Source organism: Anolis sagrei, chromosome 6 (assembly GCF_037176765.1).
Source record: "Anolis sagrei isolate rAnoSag1 chromosome 6, rAnoSag1.mat, whole genome shotgun sequence".
Classification (NCBI taxonomy): Eukaryota; Metazoa; Chordata; class Lepidosauria; order Squamata; family Dactyloidae; genus Anolis; species Anolis sagrei.
In genome coordinates, this window is record NC_090026.1 from 37,754,569 (window position 1) to 37,763,034 (window position 8,466).

Consider the following 8,466-nt stretch of genomic DNA (forward strand, 5'->3'; position numbering starts at 1 on the left):
ATCTCCAGTGAGTTTAAACTATGCCTTGTCATTATGTCTGAAATCAGAACTATGACTTTTCCCTAGCTTGTCCCTACAGATAGCCACCCCAAAAGCTGGAGTAGAAAAGAAAAATGTGAAAACTGCAGTTTGGTTGGTTTCTCTGGTAGTGTTTCTCTCTGATGTGGGGGGCTGGTATCAGGCCCGTAGCCAGGATTTCAATTCGGGGGGGGGGGGTGAGTTTTTTTCAGGGGGGGTTTCAGGGGGACTGAGTTTTGGGGGGGGGGGGGCTGACTCTGAGTGAAAGAGGGTCTACCCTAGCAAACCTTTTGTATCATTACCCCAATACCCCCATGCATATGGGATATATTGAGTATGGTGATCAGATCATGATATGAATAAACATAACAGTTTAAATAATGCACCAGTAAGGCCTTTTTGCGAACCACCATGAGAATTTCGGGGGGGGGGGGGGGGCTGAAGCCCCTCAAGCCCCCCCCCCCCCCCCCCCCCCCGGCTACATGCCTGGCTGGTATTATTTCCCCGGTGTACTGGGGAACACCAGTATATTTGTGTCCATTGTGTACAGTTGTTTCTTTCTTACAGATAAAACAAATAAAAGCAAAGCCATCAGCAAGGTTTGAAACCTAAAAAGTCAGGTAAATAATAAAAAAATAATAATAAAAGAATTTTGCTTTGTGCCTTAATGAAAGCACCAGGCAGGTCTCTTTGGGAAGGGCATTCCAAAGAGAGCATCACAACCAAAGAAGCTCTCTCCTATTGTCATCTACTACTTGTATGAGCAAGGGATGAAAGAAAAAAGCCTCCATTAATATTCTTGAAAATGTGGGGCACACCAGCTCATAAAAGAGAAATCTTACAGCAGATTTCATGATCTCAACTTTTGTAACTCCTGCTAACGTCAGGATTTGAGTGGGAGAAAATTTGAAAAATTATTCAGTGGTTTAAGTGTAGTTGACCTTCCGTAGTTTTAGACAAGATGGCGAAGGACATTTTTCCTATAACACACCTGTCCCCTGCCTCATTTGGGAAGAAAAACAGAATATAAATCAGTCATGGGCAAGCTTCACCCCTGCGGTCAGCTGTTAGGAATTGTGTGACTTGAACTCCAAGACACCTGGAGGGCCAGAGTTTGCCCATGCCTGATATAAACCCTGCAGTTAAATAGTAATCTTAAGGCACTGTCAGCATTCTATTCAAACTGCATATTCAAAATGCTGGACCAAACTGCCTGAGAACACCATCATACACATTTGTTTGTTTGTTTGTTTGTTTGTTTGTTTGTTTACGGAGACCCCGCAGGGGACTCAGGACAGATTATAATATACATATACACGGCAAACATTCAATGTCATAGACACACAACAAATATAGATAGACACATAGAGGCTATTTAACTTTCCAGCTTTCATGAGGGTATTCTGGCCACCAGGGGAGCTGTCGCTTCACCGTCCATTTGTGACACTGTTGGATTACTTCCTCATTCTTTTTTACTTGTTTGCTGGAGATTTTATGGAGTCGTAAATTAGTTAAATTAGCCTCCCCGCATAAGCAGTATCTAAATTTCCTACTTGACAGATGCAACTGTCTTTCAGGCTGCAAAGGTCGACAGTAAGCTACACAAAGGTCGGAAGCTCACTCCAACCCAGACTGGCTTTGAATTCATGACCTTGTAAAAAATCCTTGGCCATCTTGTTTAAACAAATCAATCCAAACTCATATCTCAATTTTGATGAAAGGCGCCTAAAAGTATGCATAGGGAGAAATTTCACTTAATCTTTATTAGAGCTCCACCCTCCCCTGGAACGCCCCTCCAAGATCATTGGGAGCCTTGGGAATCCCTGGCTGCATCACTGGCACTTCCAACTAATGGAGGAGAAGCCAGCTTGGTCCCACCTCCCAGCCAATCAGAGACCGGGGGGGGGGGGGGAGGCAACCAGCTTGTTGGAGCTGACCAATCAGGGAAGAGAGAGGGAAATTTTGAAACTGGACCATAGTAGTGAATGGAAAATGTCTGTACAAGTATGCTATACATTTTGTGCTTTGAGCATCTGTGCTGTTGTTGTTCATTCGTTCAGTCATCTCCGACTCTTCATGACCTCATGGACCAGCCCACGCCAGAGCTCCCTGTCAGCTGTCACCACCCCCAGCTCCTTCAAGGTCAGTCCAGTCACTTCAAGGATGCCATCCATCCATCTTGCCCTTGGTCGGCCCCTCTTCCTTTTACCTTCCACTTTCCGCAGCATAATTGTCTTCTCTAGGCTTTGCTGTCTCCTCATGATGTGGCCAAAGTACTTCAACTTTGTCTCTAGTATCCTTCCCTCCAATGAGCAATATCTATGCTGTACAAGTGTCATTTTTGTGCAAATTGAATAAAGCCTCTGTCGTTTGCCTTCATCCTGGTGAGTCTCTCTTTTCCTGATTCGCTCTCATCCCCGGTTAGTGAAACTTGCAAGTAGCCCTCACTTTCCACAAGACATATAAATCCTCTAAATTTCAACATCACTGTGTTATTGAATTACAAATAATTCAGGCTAGTGTGACATTGTCACAATGACATGGGTGAGGTTTTTTAGATGTTGTTTTTGATAGCAACAACAGCAGTACATGTGCTTCCGCAGTCTCCCAAATGTGGAGATTTGTGGGAAAGGATTATTAGCTAATAAACAGAGGAAGTGTTCATCGGTGGCCACAGGAAGCCATCTCATCCCATCCCTGTCCTAGAATCATATCCCAGATTCCAGAAATGTCTGAGGCTGCTGAGATACAAAACCTGCAAATTGAGTCATGGATGTGTTTACTATCCACCCAAAGGGAAGTCTGCAGAGGGCATGACTTAGCCCTATTCTCTGACTCAGGTGCGAGACTCAGAGGAAGTTGGCTCCCGGCCTGCTATGTAAAAGAGTTAGTGTCTGGAATGAAGAAGTGACATGGTGAGCCTTGATAATCTAATTAGTTCATAGAAAAATGTTGCAACACGTTAAATCTTTGGAGGCATTACAATAGATTTGTCTCTCAGCCAAGTTCTGTGCCAGGTTCTCCGAGGTAAACAAAAAATGATTATGTGTGTGGCTTGATGCAGTTAAGTGTTTATCTCATTATGTATCCCATTGCTTTTTCTGACAGACTGCATATTGTTTTCAGATGGGATGTATACTGACCCCATCACACCCCAATAAACTCAAATACTATGATTGTTACCTTCAGAAAATACTCTGCTTTGACTCATCACACCACAGAAGGCTGGCTCCTCCCAATCCACAATGCGCAGTGACGTAGCCACGTAGTCTCATACTACCACTCACAAGATTTGAAAACCTCGCGTTTGCACAGTAAATGTGTTTACCTGATCACTACCTTTGGGTGCGAAATAAGGAATTCTGAGGCATCTAAATTTGTCAGATTTCTAAATAATAGATTATTGATTAATTAGATATAGTTCCTTTGCTACATCTACTGATGCTGCTGCTGCTGCGGTTACTACTTCCGATAAAGTGGCTATTCTCAGTTTTCTTAATCCTGCAGAGCTTTCTTCTTCAATGTCCCAAACAGAAATGGTGGCTGGGTTGTTGTAAGTTTTTCAGGCTAAATGACCATGTTCTAAAAGCTGTCTATTTTGTCCTAGTCCTGGAAATTCATCTTCTGGCTGATGTTGATATGGAGGTGCAACAGATCCTTGTCTGTGTTTGCGAGTTCTTTGTGGATGGTGTGGATTCTCTCTCTCGTAAGAGGTTGCATTCCAGGCAGTCATAGATTTGATGAGCCTGTGGTGTTTTGAAAGTCCTTTTGGCTGCAAGAAATTGTGGGATAGTATCTGTGTCTCTGCAGCGTAGAAGGAAAGTCAGGGAGTGCAGTAGATGTCCTTTCCTGGTCCTTAGTTTTTCCAATTTCCGTGTGTCTTGGAATAGTTTCTCCCCGTAGAGATGTTCAATGTATAGTTGAAGGCTTTCATGGCTGGAATCACTGGGTTGTTGTAAGTTTTTTGGGCTATATGGCCATGTTCTAGAAATGGTGGCTGTTTCCATCATGAACAATCTGGGACCAGGAGACTCCACCCCCAGAAACACCTCCGAATTTTCAAGTCGTATCATAGCTAACAGGATGCATACTGATTTCTTGGTTACACACAAAAACAATACTTCAGTGACAGAAACGCTAATATTTTAAATACAGCAATTAGATTCCTATGTGCAAATATTCTGTTTCTGCAATGTTTTGCAGATGAATTCTAATGGATTACTGATGGAATGGGCAGAACGCCATGTGATGGGACCTATAAGAAATCATTCTCAAACTGTATCAGAAAGTATGTCAGAAGATGTATTTTAAAATGTGACTTGGCCCTGGAACACAGCTTCTTTAACATTTCCATTGGGACCACATTTGGCCCAATACATTTTAAAGAGACCCAATATATACAGGTATATAAGACAGGTATACAAATTGGCCTACACTTCTGTGTAGTTACTGCTTTCAACACTGTTGGATTCTTATAATCTTCTACCACTTAGTATGCTGCTTAGGGCTGTAAAGCAGTGAAGTCCATCCACCACATTTGCCCACCCATGGTTTAAACCAGGGCTTCTTAAACCTTTTCCATTCATGACTCATTTCCACCTGAGAAATTTTTATATATTACAGATATATAGGTATACAAAATAGGTGTAAAAATCAAACATTTGTGAAATCAGCAATTCTGAACATTCTGATTTTCCTTTTTGTGGAGTACAGCTGGAGCATTTTCTTCAGAGTCCACTGTAAACACTGCTTAGGCGATCCTTTGTGGCCAAGTATAATTACCTTACTGTTATATTTTTGTTCAGGCTTGAACTATGCAAGTGCAGAGAGAAGAAGAAAGAAGCAGAAAGACAGACTGATTTGCTTCTTGGCTGCTGAAATAAGGTCTCTAATATGGACAAAGAAATACCATTTTAAATCTCTCTAAAAGTACATGATGTGAGTTGATGCAACTGATCATACTGTACCTATGTTGTTCTGAACTAAGCAGAGTAAACTACTTGTTCTTTACTGTTCACATGCATGGCATGTTTTCTTTCTCTGGCAAAGCAATGTGTGGACTGATCTAATGTGAACTACACATGGTTTATTTTACATTCTGCCACAAATCTTGGTGAGTGTAGAGAACTATTCTCAATCAGAATGGTCTTTCACAATGAGGACATAATTTCCAGATGCAAGGCAGTCTTGACAAGGGTTTGCTTGACGTGCCTTTCCCTTGACACATTTCTCCCTTTCATCCTCCATTTGTACCTCTTCAAAATCCATTGCACTGATGGTAGCAGCTGACCTCCTGTTACAAGACTTGAGTGCCAAGGCTTCCTAGTTCCTGATATTTATCCCACATTTTTAAAGGTTAGCTTTAAGCCCATCTCTAAATTTCTTTTGCTGTCCACCTACATTTTGTTTTCTGTTCTTAAACTGAGAGTAAAGTAACTACTTTAGAAGGTGGTGATCAGGTATTTGGACAACGTGGCCGCCCCAGCAAAGTAGGTGGAAAAGTGGGCAAAGATTTATTATCTGTGTTATGAACACTTTTCCAAGCACTTCTTTCAACATCACATGGAAGATCTCCAAACTGTGCTTTTAATTGCTGATTCTCATTAACTACTTCTTCATTTCTTTTTTTACAGTCAAATTGTAAAGTCCCCCTTCACCCGCAAAATAATAAACCCTAATAATAATCACATATTGTTGGAGTGGGAGATGATAGATCAACAGAGTAATAAACAGCAACAAAGCAATATTATCCACACATACATATTCAGAAGTAAGCCAGATTCATCAGTGTAATGAGAACAACAATTTTAATATGCAGTGAATCTAATGTATGCAAGTTTTTATTGTGGAAATGTGGGAAGGTACAGGAAAGGATCTGAGGAGAGAAGGGGGACAGAAGGAGAAAAGGACAAAAAAGGGAAGGAGGATGGAGAAGAAATAGTATACAAATGCAGTGAGAAGAATTTGGGGTGAAGGAGAAAGAAGACGAAAGAAAGTGATGGATCGGAAGTGAGTGAGAAGATAAGTGTAAGCAGGAGTAGATGAGTTATGACGTGGGGAGAGAAGGAGAAAGTGGATGAGAAAAGAAGAGAAATAAAAAGAAAATATTTGAAGAAGCAGAACTAGAGAAGATAAACATTTGCAACAGCTCTATTGCTCATAGTGGTTCAACCCACGTGTGCCTCAGAAGGTCAACTTAACACTGTTGCTTCAACCTTTGAGGTTAAGGTGGGGACTATGGGAAACCGAATTGGTAAAGTTAATAACACAGGAAAAACCACAATCTTGTAGTGTAATATCTAGCTACTCCTGGGCCAGTTAACACTGAGGTAGCTCAGATTTTTCCCCATTCTTAGAGTTCACTCCTACTGAGCCCTGATGTTGGTCATAATTTGACAACCTTTGAAATGGGGAGAAAGGAGAGGAACCGTGAGATCCCCAGAATTGTTGACAAAAGTTGTTCGAAACCAGACTACAATGATAAGGGCCAACAGCACAGAGTTTCTATTAAGAAGTGCTTTCAAACTGAAAATTCTCCACTCACCTATAATCTAGGAAAACTTCCATACTAATGTTAGATCTACAGTGCCCTATATCCCAGGATTTGATCCCCGATTATATGCTTATCCCAGATTATCTGGCAGTAGACACATATAATCCAATTCAAATCAGATAATCTAGGATCAGATTCTGGGATATAGGGAATCTTTCAATGATCCACCCATGTTTTTGTTATTTATTTATTCATTCAGTCGCTTCCTGTCGGCTGTGTCCACCCCAGCTCCTTCAAGTTCAAGCCAGTCACTTCAAGGATATCATCCATCCATCTTGCCCTTGGTCGGCCCCTCTTCCTTTTTCCTTCCATTTTCCCCAACATCATTATCTTCTCCAAGCTTTGCTTTCTTCTCAGTTTGTGGCCAAAGTACTTCATCTTTGCCTTTTAATATCCTGATTTAATGATAAATTGTGGGATGTGTGCTTTCATAGTAGTCCTTGCAAGCCATAATCCTATTAATACTCCAAAAATGGTGAGGTATGGGAATAGACTCACATTCTTGAAACATCATTGCCTATATCAGAACCCTGTTCAAAATTCAAGGGTAGCCATGTTGACCAAGTAGCAAAATATGGTCAGGTCCAAAAACACATTGTTGTGACATTTTTACAAAGCTCAATTTTGAAATCACTTTAATTGACATAGTTGAATGCTGAGGAATCATAAGAACTGTAGTTTACAATATCTAAAATGAAAAATAATTTCAACCAACATAAATGTACCAGTATTTTAATGAGATAGTCAAGTTAATTAGGATTGTTGCTGTTTTATGCCTTCAAGTCATTTCAGACTTAGGGTCACCCTAAGTCTAAATTTTAGGGCAGAAGCTGGGTAAATGACTTTGAAGTGCCACATCTGACCTGCAGAGCTTTAGTTTGGGAACCCCGGGTTGAGATGCACCTCGAAAGATGCAAAATGGAAAATAGGAAGCACAACAATTTGGAAATAGCAAAAGGAAATAGGACAATTAAGGATCACAGAGTTGCCTCTTTCTTGAAATGTTAAAAGTTTAGATCAGTAGTTCCCAGCCTGTGGTCCGTGGACCAACAGTGGTCCGCAAGAACGAAAATATGGTCTGCAGCCTCACCATTAGTACACCATTGCCTCAAAACCACATGGCAACGAGAGCGGCTAGTCTTGCGAAACCCTCTTATAGTATCGAGGCAATGGGGATGTTGGGAGGGGAGAGGCTGACTACCCACAAAAGATTACTACTACCACATCAGTTCTAGATTTTTGTGGGTGAGTAGATACGACTACTGGATGGCATATGCTCTGTATCAGAAACTAGAGCTGATGTGGTCTATCCAATGCAATTTTCTGAATCGGCACCCCAAATAACCAAACCGAATCTGAAGTTGATCAAAAACTGATTCGTAACCCTTTTGGTACTAATGTTGGAGAGTAGTCCCTGTTCAAAGTGGTCCCTGTTCAAAGTGTTCCCTAGTCAAGTGGATCCTGGTCAAAAAAAGTTGGGAACCACTACTTTAGGTGGTAGTACAAGAAGTAGTGATACAAGCAAAGTCACATTGGGAAGTGAGGCATTTGGGACATAAGAGCTAGGCAAGGAAGTACATATTTTCCTCCATTGTTAGAAACAAAGGCAATTCATGTTGTACATTTTTGTTACTTTTTAAATTTATGGTAAAAAAATGAAAGTTTGATTAATTAAGTTCTGTTTATTTCAATTATTTCATCCTATTGGGTACATCTTGATCCAGAACACTGATATTTAAAGGAAGAACCCAACTGACCTTCTGTACAGGATACTGAATGAAGATTACAAACGTTAAAGTATTTAAAATGATCAACAATTATTTCCAGAGATCAATAGTTTCCTTTTAATTGGTCATCTAATTAATATGTTCACAAGGAAGAGAATGTGGAGTGGC